This window comes from Haemaphysalis longicornis, unplaced genomic scaffold (genome assembly GCF_048455015.1).
Source record: "Haemaphysalis longicornis isolate Haplotype H1 unplaced genomic scaffold, Haemaphysalis longicornis Haplotype H1 scaffold_1, whole genome shotgun sequence".
In the NCBI taxonomy this organism is placed as follows: domain Eukaryota; kingdom Metazoa; phylum Arthropoda; class Arachnida; order Ixodida; family Ixodidae; genus Haemaphysalis; species Haemaphysalis longicornis.
The window spans coordinates 189,877,347-189,899,899 of record NW_027526203.1 but is presented as its reverse complement, the minus strand read 5'-3'; the positions used below and the strand labels follow the sequence as shown (position 1 = coordinate 189,899,899).

The 22,553-nt window shown below is 48.4% G+C and overlaps 1 protein-coding gene and 1 pseudogene across 1 annotated transcript in view; one reads left to right on the top strand and one right to left on the bottom strand.

Moving 5' to 3' along the window:
- LOC144140195 (phosphatidylcholine:ceramide cholinephosphotransferase 2-like) overlaps positions 1 to 22,553 on the top strand; it is a 301,789-nt gene that overhangs the window by 100,402 nt on the left and 178,834 nt on the right. The gene's annotated exons all lie outside the window — the stretch shown is intronic.
- On the bottom strand, positions 6,753 to 8,046 carry LOC144156089 (uncharacterized; annotated as a pseudogene).

The following is a 22,553-nucleotide window of genomic DNA, read 5'->3' as shown; positions in this document are numbered from 1 at the left end:
TAAATTTTTAGATCAAGAAAAGCATAAAACGAAGAGTAAACAAAAGTTGTCGTAACAAAATAAATGCATCGACATTGAATTATGGTTGACACATTGGCATATGCATCAAGAAACACAACAATAATAAAAAAAACTACAGTAAGAAACTACAATACGGCTAAGTAATTCAATTAAGGGCAACGAAACACACACTGAGAAAACATAATCAAGAATCACCACAGTATTTTCTCTTCTCCTGAATTCAGTACTAAATATAGCTTAAACACAACTATACACAGACGAAAGAATGTGATAACATGATACTTCGCTGAGTACAATATACGCACAAACAGACAAATGAGAATCAACTAAGTGGCTCCGCTTGCATAACACAAAGTTCATTTTCGACCAGGGTTAAAAACTTCGCTAATTCGGTAGTGATGGAAATATTCGGGTCTAGTTTATTCCATGAGTATTCGTTAAGTCTCATTGGGTATTTTTGGCGTGTTGTTCTGGTTAGGTCAAACGTGAGATGGGTAGAGACATCAATGTTTAGGTGACCATGAATTAATTCATGCATAAATTTCGCACGTGCTAACCTTGTTCTATTCATGAGAGTAAGTAAGCCAGCGTTTTTAATTAGTTCAGTCGGAAAATCTGAATGTCTGTACCCATTATAGATGAACCTCATAGCTTTCCTTTGTATTCCTTCCAGTTTAGTTATTTGCTGTTTTGTGAATGGTGACCAAATGATATTACCAAATTCAAGTAATGATCGCACAAGCGAAGTGTATGCAAGGAGCTATAAAGGAGGCGGCGCCTGTCGGAGCTGGTATCTAAGTGTAAGCAAGCGGCGTAGGGCAGCGGAAGTAACGTAACTTATGTGTGCGCCCCATCTTAGGTCTTCAGTTATGATAATTCCAAGATGTCTATGCTGATTTACTCTATTTATGTGAATGTCATTTATTTATAGTGTAGTAAAAATGTGACCTAGTTTTTTTTTCGACTTACCGACAAGAATGTACACTTGTTTGCATTGAGTGACATGTGAAATTTACTGCACCAGTGGGAAACATCTTCTAAAGCAGTATTTAAAGCTGCATGGTCGTCGGTTGAGTTTATTTCCCGATAGAGCATGCAGTCGTCCGCGAATCATTTGATTTTCACCTTGGTATTTGTGGGCAGGTCATTAATAAAGAGAAGAAACAAAATTGGGGCCAGCACGCAGCCTTGCGGGACTCTAGATGATCATCTCGACTTGAACTTTAACCTCACTCATCCTCAAACTCGTCGGCTGAGGTTAAGGTCAATACCTCTGACCTCACTCACTGAACAACTCGCTGTCTCTGAACTCACCCCCCAGCTAACTTGATGTGGTGCGGCGAGGTCCATTGAAACCTCAGGCGGCGAAAACGTCAAGAGGTTTCCCACCCAAGAATGATTGCACTCGGTGGTAAAACACGCGGAATTCATACGCATCGAGGCAACTTGGATGTTTAGTCTGGTGGGGCTCATATCTGGAATTTATGGTGTCACTGTTCCCGGACACAGCGTCACCTAGAACTTTCGTTACAAAAAAAAAATTGCAAGAACAATTTAGCAATCGTTGCTTAAAGTTAGTGCACATTTGAGGGGTGAGGAAACTTGGAATGCACTAATACATCTATCTCCCAAGTAAACCCTGCAATCCGTATTTATTTCAGCGTTCTTTTAAGTATACGCATCGTCTTTCCGTCTGGAGGCAAAAACTTTAGAACTCATAGTTCCAAACCTCTGGCTTCAGGTAGCGTTTCTTGACCTTAGTCGTCGCAGAAAAATCTGAAACACTTCATCGGAATGTTCCTTTTGCTCGCTGAACAAACGTCCGTCATCTTGAACGTACGTGGCCGGCATGGCCGCTGTGGGTCGCGGGCGAAAGCGCACCACGCCTTCCCGTAATGTGGGGACGAGGTGGGGTCGAGTTAAACCTAACAGGCCTACCTTTTTCTCCCAATTCACCGTCCCATAAAATAATGAGCGCGCGTATTCCCTGCTACAAACTTGAGGCGCTGGGGGAGTATACCCTTAGCTGTGTCGGTTCAAAGCACTTTCGAGTCCAGGTGGGCGAAGTTAGGTGAACGCGTTGCCCTTTCCGCGGAGCGATGTGAACGTGCCAACGCGCTGATCGGCACTCCACAGACCCCGGTGGATTGTACGGATGCTGCGAGCGGGCGGCGAGAACCGCTCTATCGGTGATAGGCCACGATGTTATTCTTACGGTGGCCTCAACCCGAGTGAGGCCAGTTGTCCCTGATTTGATAACACACGTGGACGGACCTCCGCTCAGCCGAGATTTTGATGCCCGGCTGTGTACAGCGCGATCACACACGTCGTTGATATGAGTTGGGGAGAGCTTTGGGGGGCGAAAACCGCGGTGTAGCTTCTAGTGGGAGCCCGATGGCAGCGTGGCCGCTTGCATCAGAAGAAGACGTCGTGCGCTTGGTTAGCATGGAAGCTGATCTTGCTCGGCAAGCCATGGCCACGAAGTTTCTTTGTTATTTAATACGCTTTCTGAGGACGATGGACTTGCACAAAAGGCTGCAGTGACACTGACTGAGCTTGAATGTCTAGTGCCCTAATGCAGTGCTTACCTCTCTCTCGCCTTTTCTTTCTTTCGCCTTCATGCTTATTCTTCCCTTCCCCAGAGGCAGGGTAGCAAACTAGGCTGTAGCCTGGTTAACACTCGTTCCTTTCTCTGATCTCCTTCCTTCATGACAGCATACCTCGCGTATTGCTTTTCCGCCTTTCGCTTTAGTTCTCGCTGTAGCGCGCCATCGCCTACTTTTATTTTCACGATAGCTGGATCAGGCGAGAAGTTTTCACGCCAACGTTGGGCGTACGCAGTGGATCCGGGGACACACTCCCTGCCCTCGTTGCCTGCTGAGATGTCGCACAGCCCGGCTTTCTTGCTTCGACCTTGTACAACCCAAAGCATCTGTTTTTTTTCTTTCGTTCTGCTCTGGAAGTGAGCGACGACTATTTATTAAGTTCGGAGACACCCCGAAGGAAATTGGAACCGTTTGGCGGTATACTCGAGAAAGTGTGTTGTATGTCGGGCGCGAAAGGTGTCGCATATTGGCAATTTAGCAGCCTTTTTGTTCGCTTGTTTTCTCATTGCCGCGCCCGATCTTTGCTACATAACGGCGCAATAAGGTATAGCTTCTCCCCGACACCCACGGGAGCCAAAAGCAGGGAAAAAAAGATAGAGAAGCTCAATTGCGTGGTGCCAATCTGTCCTGGTTTGCGTCGGAATAACCTCTTGGTGAAGCATGTGGCAATCGCTTATGTGAGCCGCGGAGTCGAAGGAGCGAAGGCAGTCTGTCTCGGCAGAAGTTATTTCGTTGGAAAAGGCGAGAGGGGAGGAAATAGGTGTTTTTGAAGTTGTGCAGGCAAATACATTGGCATTGCCTAATTCTCTCTCTCTCTCTCTCTCTCTCTCTAATTGATTGATTTGGTTGATTGTAGGGTTTAACGCGCCGACGCAACGCAGGCGATGAGGCGCGCCGTAGTGGAGGGCTCGGATTAATTTTGACCACCTGGGGGTCTTCAACGTACGCCGAAATCTCGTACACACGGGTGTTTTTGCTTTTCGCCTCCATCAGAGAAGCGGCCGCCGCGGCCGGGAATCGAACCCGCGACCCCCCCCCCTCTCTCTCTCTCTCTCTGTCTCTCTCTCTCTCTCTTTTTCTTTCTATCTATCTATCTATCTATCTATCTATCTATCTATCTATCTATCTATATATATATATATATATATATATATATATATATATATATATATTTTATTTACACATACTGCCAATCCCAATTAGGGATTATTGCAGGAGGGGCACATACATTGTGGAAGTGCAAGATTTATACAAAGGATAATCATTGCAATAGGAGTGAAACAAAACCGACTGCAATACATTTTATGACTACATGACTACAATTATAACTACATCAATACCATAGGACATCAATACCAACTAGCACTGAAAAAAGAATAGTGAGCACTTCAAACAGTGTACAAAAAAACTCAGTTTGTCATTCCAAAAACAATAAGTAACATTCAAGCAGGGATGAAAAAGTTTCCAATGATTGACTGTTTGTTATACTAATTGGCAAATTATTCCACTCACTAATTGCTAGTGGAAAAAAAGAATATTTCAGACAGTCAGTACGGCACTGATATTCATTCAGTGTCTGTGAATGCTTTTGTCGTGTTGGCCTTGTTTCTGCGTATGACATGTACTTTGAACTGTCTATGTTTAGCTGTTCGTGAATTAATTGATACAGGAATTTCTGACGTGCCAGTTTAGCGCGGTTTTTTATTGTTAAGAGACCTGTTTTTTTTTAAAGTTCTGTGGGTGAGTCTGTTATTCTGTACTTGTTATAAACAAATCTTATCGCTTTTCGTTGTATTCGTTCTAGGGCATTTATGAGATTGTTTGTAAAGGGAAACCACGCGACGTTTGCATATTCTAAGGCGGGTCTACGAATGCTTTGTAGGCGAGAAGTTTCGTTTCATGTGGTGCAGAACCGATACTTCTACGAAGGAAAAACAGTCGTTTTAATGCAGCTGATGTGACATGGCTAATGTGGATATCCCATCTAAAATCTTGTGTTAAAGTTAAACCTAGATATTTGTGTTCAGTCACTACCGGAAGGGGAGAGTTATTTATAACGTAAACGAATTCAGATACATGCTTTTTTCTAGTTATCCTCAAGAGAGCCGATTTTTTAACATTCAGGGTCATTTGCCAGAGAGCACACCAGCTAGATATGTACTTCAAGGCATTGTTCAATTTTACATGATCTTCTGGGGCGTTAATTTCTTGGTGAAGTATACAGTCATCGGCGAAAAGCCTCACATTAACACCAATGCCAGCAGGTAAATCATTAATGAAAATCAGGAATAAAATGGGCGCCAAAACACTGCCCTGTGGTACACCTGACGTAACATTGGCTATGGTAGAACTTTCGCGATTGACTTGCACGTGCTGCGTTCGGTTACTCAGATAATTGTCTATCCAGTCAGTAAGTGGACCTGTGCCTATTGTTGCTTCTAATTTTCTTACTAGTTTTTTTGTGTGGCACCCGATCAAAAGCCTTTGAGAAATCCAATAGAATTAAATCGGTTTGTTTTCTGCTGTCTACATTGAGGGAGATGTCGTGAATTAGTTCAACGAGTTGGGTAACTGTGGATAGTCCTTTGCGAAAACCGTGTTCTAACGGCGATAAGATGCGATTCTGGTCAAGGTACAATGTTAGATGTTTAAGAATTATGTGTTCCAGTAGTTTGCAGGTTGTGCTGGTTAGTGAGATGGGTCTGAAGTTTGATGGGTCAGCTTCGCTACCAGATTTATGAACAGGGGCTACCTTTGCGATTTTCCATTCTTGGGGGAGGGAACAGGTTGATAGGCACTTATTAAAAAGTATGCACAAGTATTTGGCTACCCATTCAGCATATCTCCTAAAAAATTCGTTCGGCAAGTTGTCCGGACCGGCACCCTTTTTAGTATCTAATTTTAACAACAAATTAAGCACTCCGGACTCTGTCACAACAAGTGGTTCAATATGATGGGGGTTGCAAATGTCAACATCAGGCACATTTCCGTCATCAACCGTGAAAACAGATTGAAAATAGTTATTTAGCGAGTTTGCTTTATCTTTGCTTTCTTCCGGGGCCGCGGGCCTATTACGGTTTTTGGGATTGAGGTAGTTCCAGAACTTCTGGGGAGACGTTTTCAAAAAGTTGGGTAGCGTTCTCGTAAAATAGTTTCCTTTAGACATTTTTATTTGGGATTTTATGTTACCAAGAGCTTGACTCAACTTGTTCCGAATTTGTGGTGTAGGTTTTGCCTTCAAAGTTTTTCTGAGGCGTTTTACTTAACGCTTGGAATGAATAATTTCACGCGTTATCCAGGGGTTATGTTTTCTTGTTTTCTTTGTTTTAGCCGGCACATAGTTAAGAACGCAGTGTGTTACGACCGCTTTGAACCTTGCCCATAGGATTTCTATATTTGTGTCTGAATCATTCGCAAGTAGTTCAAACGAAGCAAGTTCATGGAAAAGATGATCAAGTATGCTGGTGTCATCGGCATGGTTAAAGTCAAGATATGCAGAAAAGGAGTTGAACCGTATTGGGATGTCAAATATAGAAACAGAGCCTTGAATAACTTCATGGTCCGATACGCCTTCAAGAATTACGATCTGTGCTTGATCTGCAGGAAAATGATCGCTTAAAAACACTAAGTCAAGTACATTAGAACAGCACCCTTGAACACGGGTAGGCTGTTTTACAATTTGGGAGAGATTAAATGTCAACATGATATCAAAGAGCACATCCGAGCATGCGCTGTGGTGTTGCATTGTTTGCCAGTTTATATCGGGTAGATTAAAATCGCCGAGCAAGATTAGCCTGGCTCCGAGTACGTGCCGATGCATATACGTGTGCAATGCTTGCAAGCTATCCTTGTCTGAAGATGGGCTGCGATTAACGCAGCCAACAAATACTGGGCGAGAAGTGAAGAGAAGATTGCAAAATATTGCCTCGACTCCGGTAACCTCAGGAAGTATTTCAAAGGAAAGGTCTTTTTTTTATTAAGATGGCCACGCCTCCACCACGTGTCGGCCTATCTTTACGAATGATAACGTAGTTGGGGGGTGTTACCTCAAAATCCTTTATCTCATTTGTCAGCCACGTTTCTGTCAAAGCTTCGAAGTCCGGTTCAATTCCAAGAAGTAAGGATTCAAGCGGTACTAATTTTTGAAGCATGCTGAGGGTGTTTATGTTAAGAAATGTTACTTATTTCGTTGGCTGCGGTGTTGTGGCTCGCCTGGTGCTTCCGCTTCGTCGTTTTTTTCATCGTTGATGCTGTGACGGCCAGCAGTTATGAGCGCAATAGCATTTGTTTCCTCATCCCATCGGTACACATCTTCGTTAACTTTTAATTTGTCATAGACCAGAAATACGTTGTCTCCAGCTTCTTGTCTTGTTTTTGCAACTTGCCAAAGCTTTTTTCTGATGTTTCTTACTCTATTTGAGAAGTCCTCTCCAACAGAGAAAGCGGTTCCTTTTAGTTCAGTGCAGTTTCTAAGAATGGTTGCTTTGTCTCGGAAGTCGAGGAGTTTTAGTATGACTGGTCTAGTTTTTTGAGCGTCTTGTTTTCCTATCCTGGGAATTCTTTCTATTGGAACGGGTTTGATCTTCAGTATGTTTTTAAGTATCTGCTCACTTATAGTTTGTTCGAGGGTTTCAGGGTTTTCGTCTGCCTCCTCCGGTACACCGTACACAAGTAAATTTGACCTTCTAGACCGGTTTTGTAAGTCTTCTATTTTTAACTCCAAGTAGTGAACGGTTTTTTGAAGATTGGTTACTTGGGAGACACAGGACGTGATCTTGTTTTCCAGTAACGTTACTTGTTCTAGTTTGGCTTCAATCGATTTCAACCATTCTTCTTTTATTTCTTTTATGTCATCTGCAATTACTTGAAGCTGTTTCATGATCTTGGCCATATCGGGTCCCGGGTTTGTTTCAATATCACTACTGAGCAACAGTAATTCCTTAATACAGGCACACATGTCACACAATTGTGCATACATCTGCCTAGGGCACGGCAGCACTATTAGGCATAGGTAATTTGAGCGAATACATTTGCCATAACGCTTGCACACCTGCGGCAGATAAACAAACGGGTTGAGACGTTGCATCCTGGCAGTGCTGCCGTGCCCTGTGGCTTGAGTTGAGGGGTGTCCGGTCTTTATACCACTCCAGTCTGCCAGCAGCGCCGTCTTCACGTTGTGGCGATCTGCGTCATTGTGGCGATCTGCGTCAGCGCATGAAGTCACCGAAGCAGGCCTGTTTCCGGGCAAATCGCCGAGCGTAGATTCCAAGTGCGCAATGCGCACATGATGCGCTTGGTGGCTGGGAAGGGGTGCGCAGTCGAATCCAGATAGCAGAGCCGGGTCTTCGCTTCCTGCTTGCGTGAGCAGCAGGACGCCAATTATCTGCGGCAGATAAACAAACGGGTTGAGACGTTTCATCCTGGCAGTGCTGCCGTGCCCTGTGGCTTGAGTTGAGGGGTGTCCAGTCTTTATACCACTCCAGTCTGCCAGCAGCGCCGTCTTCACGTTGTGGCGATCTGCGACAGCGCATGAAGCCACCGAAGCTGGCCTGTTTCCAGGCAAATCGCCGAGCGTAGATTCCAAGTGCGCAATGCGCACATGATGCGCTTGGTGGCTGGGAAGTGGTGCGCAGTCGAATCCAGATAGCAGAGCCGGGTCTTCGCTTCCTGCTTGCGTGAGCAGCAGGACGCCAATTATCTGCGGCAGATAAACAAACGGGTTGATTGATTGATTGTAGGGTTTAACGCGCCGACGCAACGCAGGCGGTGAGGCGCGCCGGAGTGGAGGGCTCCGGATTAATTTTGACCACCTGGGGATCTTTAACGTGCGCCGAAATCTCGTACACACGGGCATTTTTGCTTTTCGCCTCCATCAGAAAAGCGACCGCCGCGGCCGGGAATCGAACCCGCGACCTCGTGCTCAGCAGCGCAACGCCTTAGCCACTGAGCTACCGCGGCGGGTTACAAACGGGTTGAGACGTTGCATCCTTGTATACCCTTGTACACAGTCTAGTCCACTTATAGCAATATCCAAGTGCCAAGGAAATCCCATCGTTGTAACCGATGACTGTTATATGCGGGTTGCTCAATAAAAAGACAGAACAGAGCTCAAAACATTTTATTTGCAGGCAAGCAAGGCTGTACTGCTACCTATTTGTAGAAAAGAAGCCATACTCGGTCAGCTTTGTTTGCTGCATATGAAGCTGGCGCACATCTTTTTCAAGAGCATGTATAGGTGCTTCGCCTAGCTGAGCGAAGTCCTTGGTGGAAACGGAAGTCCCTGAGAAACTGTCATGTGTTGGGCCTCCTGCGAAGGTGCTACCCGAGTAGGCTGTGCAACCGCGTCGTCAGAGTTGTCACTGCCACCGCTGTCCGCAGCACGTATCAGCGCAACGATCGCCTCTTCAGTGAGGCACTCAGACATTTCCAAAACATCGGCCCTGACGTTTGATCCGCGGAAAAACGGAAGTAGTTGAAGAGGCATCCAGTGAAATTCAAAGCAGCTGGCACAAGGACGGAGCCAAAGCGGCGGCATCTGGATAGGTGTTTGGATGGAGAACTGTTCCCCTCCTCCTATCGCTCCTCGTGAGCGGTGCAGTGACTCGTTTTCTGAGGGGTGGACGGGATGCGAGGCGTATCGCGGCGCATGGTGTCGGCGTGGTTGGCGTGGAGAGCCGGCGGCAGCTGGCATTTTCAGTGCTTCCTGTAACCGGATTCAATCGTTATATCTGATATCGCGGCACTGGAGCATTGTAATCAGCGGTTTATTTTCCCATGGAAAGCATACAAAAGCGGACGGTGCCATAGCGGTTCATCATTATATCCGATATATTGTTATAAACGGTATCGTTTAAGTGGACTCGACTGTATAGCGAATCAGACTGGGAAATCAGGCGCTCGTTGAATTAAGACAGAAATAAGTGTTGCCAGTCAAGAAAGCCTCAGAAAGCAAAGGGGAGAATGTGGTAGGTCATTGAAACAGATAAAGAATTTGGAAAGACAAAGAAAGTGGAGAAAAAATGCCCGCCGGGTGGGATCCGAACCCACGACCTCTAGAATACGCGTGTGGTGCGATGACCACTACGCTACCGGCGGGGCTATTTTCCCCTCCACTTTCTGGGGTATTTATGTTAAGGTATTTTTGTTTCCCGCGCTTGGGGGTGGTAGCCAGCGCCACTCGGACTACGTATGTATATATATATATATATATATATATATATATATATATATATATATATATATATATATATATATATATATATATATATATATATATATATATATATATATATATAGAGAGAGAGAGAGAGAGAGAGAGAGAGAGAGAGAGAGAGAGAGAGAGAGAGACGCTCCTAGTTGCAATCGTCGATCGAGTTGCGCTACCACCGACGTGCTCGTTTTTACTGGCGCTGTCGCAGTGTCCTTCGTTTGGGAGGGGCTACTCGGCGGACGGACACGCAACTGAGAATAGAGGCAAGAATGGTGGAGCTGCGTCGCGGCAATACCAATTTTTAAAGTTTGGCCAGCCATTTGTAACTCCTGAATGGATAGGTTCCGTTTCCGTTGGCTGTGTAACGAGTAAGTTGCATGTGGATTTCTTTTTCCTGCTGTGTTTCTCTTCTTGTCGTGGAGGAGCGTGAGTGCGTGTGCATGTCGTTTGGGGCACAGCGAAAGATTCTGGGGGAGGAGAGGAAAGAGGGCGGGGGTGGGGGGTTTCGGGGTATACGTTACGAAAGTCGCACAGTGTTTTCATTATTTTTTTGTTAGTGCACGACATGCGATCTTTCGTGCCTCCGTAGCCGCCACTGGTGGGAGGTAGGAAGCTTTGGGTGGAGCGAAAACGGGCACACGGGGTAGGCCGTCATGTCGGTGGTGGATAACGGTTAGGGATCATTCTCACGACGACCGATCTTGCTTCGACGTTTCCCTGCCCTTCCTTCGCGACCTTCGAGACTGACCTACCGTACGATGGGTATAATAATCTGAATGACTTCCAAGTTTTCCACACTGCTCTGCTTCGCTCCTTCTCGTCTTTCTGTGCGCACGGGAAAGGAAAATGACACCGTTCTTCCGCCGTTTCTTTCTTCAATGCGTTGTCCTGCCGCTGTGAAACTAGAGAACGGACAAAAGGCGCAAAACGAGAGGCGGCGATCATTCTACAAAGCCCCCGGTGCCATTTGGACGGATGTACCCCTCGTGCATTTCTTCTCGTTGCTGCCTCTTTTTAAGCTATAAATATCTCTCATCGTTTTTGTGGCTCCCTGGAGAAAAAGTCGTTTGTCCGCGAGAACGCTCTTTTCTTCCCAGCGTCCTCCTCCGTGCTGCATCAATTTGACTGAAGCATGAAAAATTGATCCTTCTTTTTTTGTTGGAGACTCGAGAGATTATGTAAGATCAACTTGCGTTCTATCAAGATCATAACGGCAGGCAAATCGGGAACTTTTTTTTTGCTTTACTGCCGGGAAATTGCTTTCAAATGCTTTTTTTTTTTTCAGAAACATCGCCTAAATACTTCGCCATTGCAAGCGGTGCCTTCATTTCTCCGATTTTGGACGCTGTGGAGTTTAGGAAAAGCAGTGGAAGCTGGGCTCGATTGCAAATGCTCTTCTTTAGTTTAGGGGTTCGCGCAAAAAAAAAGTGTAAAGCTAAATAAAGTAAAAGAAAATCAGTGCCCTTCCACTCTGTGAAGAAGGATGACCAGCGAAGCTGCGCGCAGTTCAAGAAGTGCACGAGAGAAAACACGCTTGTTTGTAACTTGCAATGGAGCATATTTCCTAGACAATCTTGAAACTTCGCAAGATCGACCTAATTTATCGTAGCGGATAAACACGGGTTTGTCCATTTCTCTCCCGCGTCGGAGGCATATTACTGCGTAATGCACCAACCCAAACCCCTCGACCACGCAGTACAGCAGACAGGTCGCACTGGGCCGTGAGACGTCCACGTTTAAGTCTCCCACCAGCACAACGGGCATGTCATTGGTAAGGGCATGAAGCCTAGCTTCATATCCCCCTCCCCCCCTCCCCCCACCCCCAGCCGTGCACGCATAAACCGCCAGCCGGTGACGCGGGCCTGCTTAGGGCACCGGCGCAAATGGCTCTCATTCAAAATCCCTTCTATCTGAACAAGAATTATTGACTCACGTCGGCGCTCCAAGCGGGCAAATTAACGGCTACACTCGCCGTAAGGGGAGGAGGTGCAATCCGCCACGCTGGAGCTCGGGAGAGCAGGAACGTCTCAGGGCTCGGTCCTCGTCAACGTGGCCATCGTGGGCCTTCCAAAAACTTCAAGAACAGAGAGAGGGACTACATCGCAGCCTGTACGCCGATGATGTCACGCTCTGGGTGGCCGGGGGTAGCGACGGGCATGTACAGGACACTCTACAACGGGCGATTGAGGCTGTGGAGGAGTAAGTAGGACCGAGAGGAGTTGATCCCCCGAAAAATCAGAACTGCTGATATGCCGTCCCACCAGCAGAGGACGCCAAACCGACTCGGTCACTCCAAGCACACATTCAGTTTTTCACAGGAGGTACGCAGCGTATCCCGACGGTTCAGGGTATCAGGACACTGGGCACACTATAGAAAACATGTGCGCGCTGTAGAAAAGCGTCCGCCAAACAGTCCGTTTCATCTGGCGCGTCGCCAACAGGGAGTGCGGGATGAAAGAACACAATCTAATGAGATTGGTACAAGCGAGATGAGAAGAAAATAAGCGCTATGATAAGGAGAGCGCACAAACAAGCTCTGTGTATACCTGTAACTGCGTCGAACGAACGCCTCGAAGCGTTCGGGCTCCATGACACCCTCAGTGAGCTCGTAGAAGCCCAGAGAACCATACAAGGGGAACGGCTCTCAAAGATTCAGATATGGAGGCACATTCTGGATTCCCTTAACACCAACCGCACAGGTACGCAAGGCGCAAAAGTCCCGATACCAGTCGAAATAGGGACCCACATATATACATGTCCCGCCACTCCCCAAAAACATGCATACGGAACATAAATGTGGAGCGAAGACAGACCAGAGCCAGGGCTCCGCACGAAAGATACGCGAAATCCGAAAACGTGATGTATAGATGGTGTTCACTGAAAAGTTTAGCTGTCAATTTCTTCGCTTGGCAACACTCGAAACGGCCACAGACATTGATTGATTGTGGGGGTTTAACGCGCCGACGCAACGGAGGCGATGAGGCGCGCCGTAGTAAAGGGCTCCGGATTAATTTCGACCACCTGGGGATCTTTAACGTGCGCCGAAATCTCGCACACACGGGCATTTTTGCTTTTCGCCTCCATCGGAAAAGCGGCCGCCGCGGCCGGGAATCAAACCCGCGACCTCGTGCTCAGCAGCGCAACGCCTTAGCCACTGAGCCACCGCGGCGGGTGGCCACAGACATGGCCGAAGCGCCACGGACATGGCGCGGCTTGTGCCACTGCGCCCTCACGCCGGAAAAAAAAAAAAAAAAGAAGAAAACGTTGGTGGGTCCGGTGGCGTGCGTCGTCTGCTCCTTTTCAACCCGATTCTTAACGGTGCACGGTGTCGACAGAGATGTTACACGGACAAGTACCGCCATCCCGCGGAGCCCGACGTAACCAGTGACTGAGCACTCACATGGTTGCCTGCAAGCGTGCCTCGCCAGTGAATACATGTATTGTCTGTACATGGACGCCGCGGTTCTATCACCTGAGGCTCGGTGCAGACGACGGAACTGGAGGTTGGCGAGGAGGCGGTTATTGACCTGGCAGTGATCGCGTCCCCCAAGACTAAAGTTATAGTGATCGACTCCAAGTCGGTCATAGAGCAGTGGGAGACCGCGCTACTTAGCTCCGACCCGGGTATGTAGACCCAGCTCGTCCAGATGGCCACGACCGCCGCCAGTGACTAAGGCCCCTGACAAATCAATGGCTAAGCGATAAATCTGGGAAGTGGGGGGGGGGAGGGATAAAAGTTGATCGAAGAATCAGTCAATCAATCGACGAGGCGCAAGTTGAGGCGGCAAGGGCGGCTGCTGCCGTTTTGTGGCAGCGGCTCATTTATGCCCATTCGCGTTACTGATAACTGCCGATAACGGTGCTAGCGCCATTTTCATCTGAGTGCGGAACTTGTGAAATAGGCGTCGGTGGGGGCGGGAGGAGCGGCGGGAAAGGGGTGCCGAGTAAAACAGCTTCACCGGAATGAATACGGGGAGGTTATAGCCATATTGTCACGAAGCCAAAGATGACGCAGTTGGCTTGAAGGAAAAACAAGTTTATTGGAGCGAACTTGTGCTCCCCTAACAACTAAAAAAAATACATAGGCGGCGAAGCAGCAGTCAACAAAGTGACGCGCGCAGGTGAGTGTCGGTAAATAGAATGCCGTGCATGGCGTCTGCTCTGCGGGCATTTATCTTTCGGCGCGGGTGTTTCTCGAACCGTCGAATTACATCGAAAACACTCTCGATAAAAGAAGACTATTCTAAACTAGTGACTTTAGGGCGGAACCATCTCCCTGTCACATAAGGTAATCCGTGGCGCATAAGAAAGAAAGATAGGAACATGCTCTTCACTCGGGACACAGATTCACAGCCCGGCGCAGCCGGGCGATAAAAGCAAAAACATAAGCAAACCCAATGCATGGTTCGCGGCAATATACAGGTTCGCTGTAGCAGTGTGCTGTTGTTTGACGAAGCATCTTCTACTGCCGCAAATTTGAATAGAGGATCAGCCATCACTACAGTAGCTGACTGGGTTAATTTGGAGGAGAATGAAGGGCGAAGCAGATGAGTGGGAAACGACGCGTCTGCGCACGCGTCTTTAGCTCCAGAAACCGGTTTGGATGCCGCGGTAGGCTCCGCGTTCTTCGTGCGCGTCAAACCTGCTAGATACTTTATCGCGCCGATAGAGCCGATCAAGGGTTTTAAAGAAAAGCTTTTTACCTCTACCCCCAAGGGTTCTTTCGCGACCGTTGGTGTCGCCAGAAAACTCCAGCGAACAAATAAAATAATTTACTGGCACCGCCGGGAATCGAACCTGGAACTAATAGACTAACAAGGCGAAAGTCCGTTGTCTTACCGATTTAGCTACGAGCCCACGCGAAGACTAGGGAGACAGGTGGTGTACTCACTAAGCACATCTACGGGTTTACCCCCATTGTTCTCGCTGAATGCCACGTGAAGGCGTCACGCGACCACTCACGCCCGTCTAGCGGCCTTGTGCGCACATTGCTCATCTGCTAAGAGTTACAAAAATTAAAGGAAGCTCACACCAATGCATGACATCTCACTTCTAGTCCGCCAATGTGCTATAAAGCCTGTGGCCTCCAGTGTTCACGTAAACAATCACAGCTCCTTGTCGTCCGCCCTCACGCCTAACCAAGGAATACATTCAAATACTCCTTGATGGCCCGGCCTTCACTCCAAACCCCACCATCAAGATCCTGGGCCTACATTTCCAGGCCAACACCAAGAGTGACGTCTCCTTGCAGCGCCTCAAAAACAGCATTAATCTAATCATACACATGATCAGTCGAGTTGCCACCAAGAAGCGAGGCCTAAAAGAATCGGGTACCTTTCGATTAATTGAAGCTTTTGTCCTCTCGAGAGTTACTTACGACAAACCCCTATCTTCTTCTCGACAAGGAAGACATAGAGATTCTTTATATAATGATTAGAAAGGCGGTCGAGCAGGCCATTGGTCTTATCATTAGTGCGTACACAGAGGCTGCTTAGCACGGGGCTCCACAACACGGTGGAAGAGCTGATAGGAGGCCATCTTTCTAACCAAAAGGTCCGACTCAGAACTGCGATGGGTAACCGCATGCTTCACCAGATTGGCTGGGCAGCCCAGAATGTCACTCAGCTTGACGTACTCCCAGACTCTTGGCGATAAAACTGAAGATGCTCCCTTTGCTTAGAAATATGAACCCCTCACATGACGAGGGTCACCGAAAAGCACGGGCTCAAGCGCTAAACACCACCCTCGGTGGGGATCATGCAGTTATCTACACAGATGCCTCCAAACATCGGGGGCAGCAATACGCCATCATCGTGACTTCCTCCAGAACCAACCTCCTTGCGTGTACCTCGCTTAGGATCCAAGAAATAACGGCAGCAGAAGAGGCAGTCATCACCTTGGCTCTCGCTCAACCAGGGGTTCGGAGGGTAGTCAACGATTCCCAGCAAGCCTACTGGAATTAGCAGTAGGGTTGGGTGTCCTGACCTGCACTGCGCGTGCTAAAAAAAAACACTCCCCAAACGGTTCCATTCAGCTCATCTGGACACCCCCTCACGCTTCAATGGAGGGCAACAAATACGCCCACCCAACAAGCCTGCGCTTTTACCTCCCGTTCTATGGAGCTGCACGAGGACAGTCACCCGCGTGTCACGTTCAGGGAGATAACCCAGCATTATCACCTTCTGAGGCAGACCGTACCTTCGCCTTACCCGGACCTTTTCAGAGAACAACAAAATACCCTAAGGCTCATACAATCCGGGCTCCTTCTCACAGCTAGCCTACGCGCCTTCTTTGAATGTATCCGAATTGCTTCGACGCTGAATGTAAATTTTGCTCAGAAGAAGGAACACTCCGCCCCGTAATCGGAGTGTGCGACTTCAGCCCTAAGCACCCTCCTCTCTTTCCATCAACTACCAAACAAGAGCAATTGGAGATGCGGCTGTCCAGGCCCTCTCTACCTACCCAGCTTCAGCGGGTGGACAGAACACAGGCTGCGCGGACTGCATATGGGCCCTACAGAAGGAGGAATAACTCCCCAGGGCTGCACTCTGGGCCGCCAAGAAATAACAGAAGTATTTCTTCTTCCTCCTCCTGCTTCTCTGCCGCAAATCTCGTCGCCTCCGTCAGCGGCGCAGAGACGGAGAAGACAGATCGTCTAACACCGGGTTGTCGCTTACTTTAATTTTATAAAAAAAAAGTTTCCACTCTGGCGCTACACCAATACAACTCAACCAAACACCGTTCATGCTTCATGCATTGATTTAACCTTAACCAGAATATACCTTTGAAGTAATAAATGGTGTGGTTAAGTGCATTTCACTTCTCTCTGGTTTTGCTATTTGTAGAGCGATGTGAGTGAATTTAAGTGACGTCGCATGGGTAATCGTAATAGGTGCCGTTTACAGCTTTGCTTTCCAACCACATTCACGGGGTGGATTGGCGCGATTTTTTTCTTGCACACTCAGTTTTCACCGGTGGCGTCTTAGGGGATCAGACGGGTCGACGAATTCTACAGCAAAGCAACCTTTACGAACACTGCTGGCACTGTAGGCAGGGAACAAATGCAATCGAAGGCAGAACACTAATGACTACAAACATGTGGGTCTTCAACGTTCACTTAAAATGTGCAAATGAATGAGATACGATAAACCAGGTGTTTTCGTTCACAACAATGATACTTCACTGCGTGGAACTAATTATAATTACAACGCAAGAGCCTCTGGCCCTAGCTATAAAAGCAAGTTCACAGAACTCTTCGAATGTAGTCACCCGGTGCCGGAAATCGTGCTTACTCATAATGTTTACGGTTCCTCTTCAGACGTGGGTGTCCATAAATTTCTTGCCTTAGAAGTAATTTACGGGTTGATCCCGATGTTGTTCCCCGAGCGTTTACCTGTAACTTTGTCTTGACGCAGTGTCGAATACAACAACAGCGACCCAATATTCGCCAGAAGCGAAGCGTAATCCGTCCTATAGTTAATAGGCAGTTTTAGCATATCGTTACCGTGTTTACGTTACCGTTTACCGTATTTGCGGGAGTAGGCTTCGCAGCGCGAGAGTTACCGCGAACGGTAACGTACCGGCACAGGCTTCACCGTCGCCAGCGCTTCCGGTAACACGGTAAACGGTAACGCAAACACGGTAACGATATGCTAAAACTGCCTAATGATGGAATGCGTGCGTTCTCCCGACGGGAGTCCTCTTTGCCACGACTCTTCGAGTAGCCGACGCAACCTCGTAACGTTCAGCAGGCTTCGCCCGCCGGGTGGAGTCGACTGCGACGGTTGGGATTCTTATGATTGCTTTGCGGCGGCCGCCGGCTGGGCCGCGCCCGCTTTCCTTCCGTCTTTTTGCTTTTTTGCTTTGTTTGCCGTCGGGGGGCCTGCCGTCATGTTGCTCGTGTTTTCGGCTCGCGTTGCACAATCTTTGGGCGCCGCGCTCGCGTCATGCTCGCGCGGGCTTGTGACAACTGCGCAGTTTTTTCGTTATCTTCCTATATAAGTGCCCGCCTATCCAAGTACAGCGCACTGTAAAGTACCCGCGTACTTCTGCAATTTCTGCATAGTCTGTCGGGAAATGTTGTTACCGATAGGGATAAGGTTTATGGCTTCCATCTATCCGGAGCCAGATTGAAACAGCTCCTAAACATCATGCGCACACGAAGAAAGCTCTTTCGCCCGATAGCAAGTGCAGGAAAATACGTTTCATAACACTAAAGAATATTTGAGTAATTAGTCATGACTGAATTCCTACGAACTGGAAAGCTGCACGCTTTTAGTCGCAAGAAGGGACTGAACCGCCGAACGAAATAGTAAATCATGCGGCAGAAATAGCAGCGATGCTAATAGAAATGATCGGCGCAGAATTTTCAGTCATCTGAGCTCGCCAAGTCAGTGAACGCGTTCTAAGTAATCCGCTTTGTCTGTGCGGGCCTGCGCGTGTGTGCGCGCGCTTATCGCTATAGAGCAACGTGATCACGTACTTATCCCATTGGGTGCGTGTTTCACGACAAGTGCGCTTTATTCCTTCTTGCAGTGGGATTTCTCTGCCACGTGTATGTTTTCCTAGAACGGTGATGAGACCCTACATTCGCTACCACTTCGGCAGCAAACCTGGGTGTTAGCATTCAATACGACGACGTTCCGTGAAGCAGCACTATCTGTTGAGCTGCAGTTGGACACGTCAGACCGGCTTATCGGCCTGCAAACGGCTTCAAATTTCACTCGATACAGTTTGTGCCAGCGAAACTAGCAGGGGCAACTAAAAAAGCTAATTGAAGGCTAAAAAAAAAAAAAAAAACGATTCCCACCCTCGGACGGTGAACTTGGTAAGCATCGGTCTTATCGTGAAACACAAATCCAAAGCAATGGATGTTTTCAAGCTAAAGTGGCCCGTGGCCCCATCCCCGAAGCGTTATTTTCAGCGAGTGGCTTTTGCGAAACGCGTAAAGGTTAAACGGCAGTTCGTAACGTGATGCTAAACTTGCCAGTGCTCCTGAAAGGATTTCAGTTAACTGTTTGTATTTATTTTTGCTTGCGCTGGCTCTTGCTAGCACTTGCTATTCTCGAATGGTTGTATTTCGGCGGCCGTGAAAAGAAGAAGTAAGTTGGGCTTCGCGTGATGGAAACGTGAAACGCAGTACAAGTTTCCCGTCCCGCAAAAAGAACGCCAAGCGCTTCCTCACAGAACAACTGTAGCCAGAGGGGGAAAATACAAGGGCCATTGACTCGCGACCGATAATGACACAGCTGTAATAAAGCAAAAACAAACAAAAAGACACGCGCTAGTCAGTTTTCAATATCGTGCTCTGAAGGTGTGCGGGGTTAATAAACGTAACTAAAGCCACGCTTTTGTACCTGCCCAGAGGCCAGGCTAACATCGCCGGTGCTTTGAGATCATGATAATTGATGATCCTGGGGTTTAGCGCGCTGAGGTTACACCTGGGATATGAACCGCGCCGTAGTGGAGGGCTCCGGGTTAATTTTGACCACCCGGGGGAATTTAACGTGCGCCGAAATCTCGACACACGCGCGTTTTCACTTTTCGCCTCCACCTGAAAAGCGGCCACTGCGGCTGGGATCGAACCCGCGTCCTTGGGCTGAGCTCAGTACAACGCCTTAGCCACTGAGCCACCGCGGCGGGCGATGCTTTGCCATGCGTAAGCAGGAGTACTTACAGGGGACAACAAATTATTTCATGATCGAGATGGTCAGAAAAGATGTGCACGGTTCGTCCTTTGTCGGGCGGATTCCCCGAAAAATAAACGCATCTGCATTGTTCTCTGAGCACTATGACTACGCAGGGGTTGTGTCTGTGGGAGAGAAGGAGCGTCTTTCGGCGTGAGGTGCTCGGGTGTTCATCCACCCTCCTGCAGTCAGTGGGGAGCGGGATCATGGTCCGGTCTCTTACGTTGACGAGGATGTGATCCGGCTGCTAATGGGAGACGGCGCTCTTTCGCCATCCTGCTGCTTCGCGGGGTGCAGGCAGACGTGCACGCAGTCCCAGGCCCAGACCACTGACAAATGGCGCATGCGAATGTTACACAATAAGCTGTCTGCGCTCCGTCAGAGTGGAGATTAAGTCGGCTGCTTCTACGTGGGGCAGTGGCCACTGAAGTTTGTCGAGGAGGTTGCTTACGGAAGGTACGCGACTATAGCGGGCGGACTATATGAGTGTCTTTATCCCCGCTACGCTGAAGTGGCTTGACGGGCGTTCTATCGCCTATAGTAGCGTGTGTGCAGTAATTTCAAAGGGGCCTAGTAACCCTCGCCGCCCCGCGACCAGTGTCTCACCCCCTTATACGTGTATTGTAGGAGGCTCTAGAGAACATGGGACAATTAATGTCTTCATCGCATGTCAGCGGTGCCTCTTTGCCAGTGTTGCTAAACACGACGGCGCTACCTACGAAGATCCTTTCCACTGCAACAGAGCTTTCGCAGACGCGATGCGTGCATCCACTGGGCAGGTAGAAACGGCCATTAGTGCCGCCAGAGGACGCATTCTTCTTCTAACGCTGTTAGTAGATAGAACGCACGTTCGAGACTAAATTGCAGCTTCCCGGCTCTTTCGCCCTTGTTTCTTAGTGCTATGTAAAGTATACTTTCGCGCAGCTGTTATTGAAGGTTGAGCTTTGTTTGTGTGCAATATCATGTTTCGGAAGTGGCGTGCTTATGTCAGAGATGTAGCAAGTGGGTAGCAGGTTTTGGAGACTAATCACAGAAGAATGTCTAGACTCTTGTACAAAGGGTTTTTGCAGCCTTGCGCTAGCGAAAGATCGTATTTCTGAAAATATTTCGACTACGTTTCTGGATGGCTCACGCACTGAGCTCACGCACTGAGCTCACGCTCTGAGCTCTGGATGGCTCACGCTCCCTTGCATGAGAGGGGTTCGCCTCGCAAACCTCGCTACGTCCAACATGTTTTCTAACATTTATTCGGAGCGAGCGGATGTCGCGTAACACAGACGGGCGGAAATAGGACAGTGAATTGGGCGAGCGGCTCATGGTTTCTCATTAAACAGCGCCAAGGCACAAGAGTCGAGAAAAAGAAACTGCCATGACGCTTATTTTTGTTGTCTCCTTTTCCTGGGTGCTGTTAGATATACCACGGGCAGAGATTGCTGAAGTGTTGCCATTGTGTGTAGAAGATTCCGCTGCAGTGCATTCTGGAATAACTGAGGGGCGCAGGGCCCGTTTAATTGACATATCTCCAGCAATATATAAAGCCGGTTTTTGTAACAGGCCGCACAAATAAAGAAACAACAGGAACCTGTCCAAAATGACCTATCAGGGCGTGGGGTGTTTTGCTGGTGGATTCAGAGTGGAGGCTGTGTGTAAGACTCCGTAGTTTCACAAATTCCTTAAATTTCATAATCGAAAGTGCGAACGCCGGTAGGGGCCGTGACCGGGCAGAAGGCGCGTTCCAAGGAAATCAATAGTGACGTTTAACGTGCCGAGAAATTAACTCTGTCATACTAAACCATCGTCACAAACTCCCGTACAAACGGTCAACCTTTGGTTTGGACCTCCATCTGAAAACAGGCGGAGTATGGAACCCGGGACCTCAGCAGCAGAAGCCACTGAGTCACCGCGGCATGTCGCTTCCCGATGGTCTAGACCGCGTACCGGGCTATATGGACACTGTTGCGTACGCCGCTGGAATCCGCGAGGCTCCCGGCAGGATCTTCCTCTTGTGGGGTTGTGTGTGGCCACCGCCCGACGCCCCGGTGGCGCCCGTTTGATGGGCGTCGTCCGTAGTAATGGTGATCGATCTGTACAGCGGGCCCGTCTGTCTGCGGCGTCCAAAACGATGGCACACAGACGCCAGCGCTGCGCGATTGCGAAGTGCACCGTGGACTGCGCCCGGACCGATTCGACGCACGTCCTTTGTCGCAGCGCGACTTCTTCGGCCTTTTCGCAGCCAGGCAGACACCGCGTGGCGCACGTCGTATGTCAGTCGACGGGCATTTGCTCAGTTTTCTCCCTTCGCCTCTGTATCCCTCTCGTGCGATTGTGCCGTTGTGTGTGTTCACTCTGTGACGTCACGCGGCTCCGTCTGAAACGAGATTTACGGCTTTCGCCTGGTTTCTGTATGACGTTACTGTCGACTTTTCTTTTCTTAGAAGATGGTTTTGTTCCTGAATTTATTTGCTGCAGTTCTGTATCCCATATGTGAGTGCGTACGTATTCGCTGTTCCTGTTCCGACGTGCCCACTCTGAAGCCGCGCACGCAGCCTTTCCCTTTTTGTGCGTGGGTTTCTTTAGCATTTCTTTATCCCGCAACCCGCTGTTGCTGCATTCTTGGGACAAAGCGCGCCGGGCAGAGTTGCACTGATATGCGCTTCGTAGCGTAGAAATTTCGTTCTACATCTCACCGTACCGTGGGTGAGGTGTCAAGGAACAAGTCATCGTTACCATGTGATGGTCTGTTCCAACCACGTTCAACCGGAGTATCCCGAACGACGTTTGAACGTGTATTTTAAAATATAGAGAAAAAAAAACGTCTGTTTAATCTCTTCTCAAGTGCACATGGGGAGCTACTCAGCGGGCTCTGTCTTTTACTACGATTAGCTTTGCTGAGTATAGTTGAAATCGAGTTGCTTAACCGCGCATGAAAGAAACACCTTTTGCGTAATTTCCATTCGTCAGAGTAAAGCATCGCAGTACAGTTGATACGGGTAAACGTCTAGGGTGCGGTAGGGCGAAACCGCGGCTTTA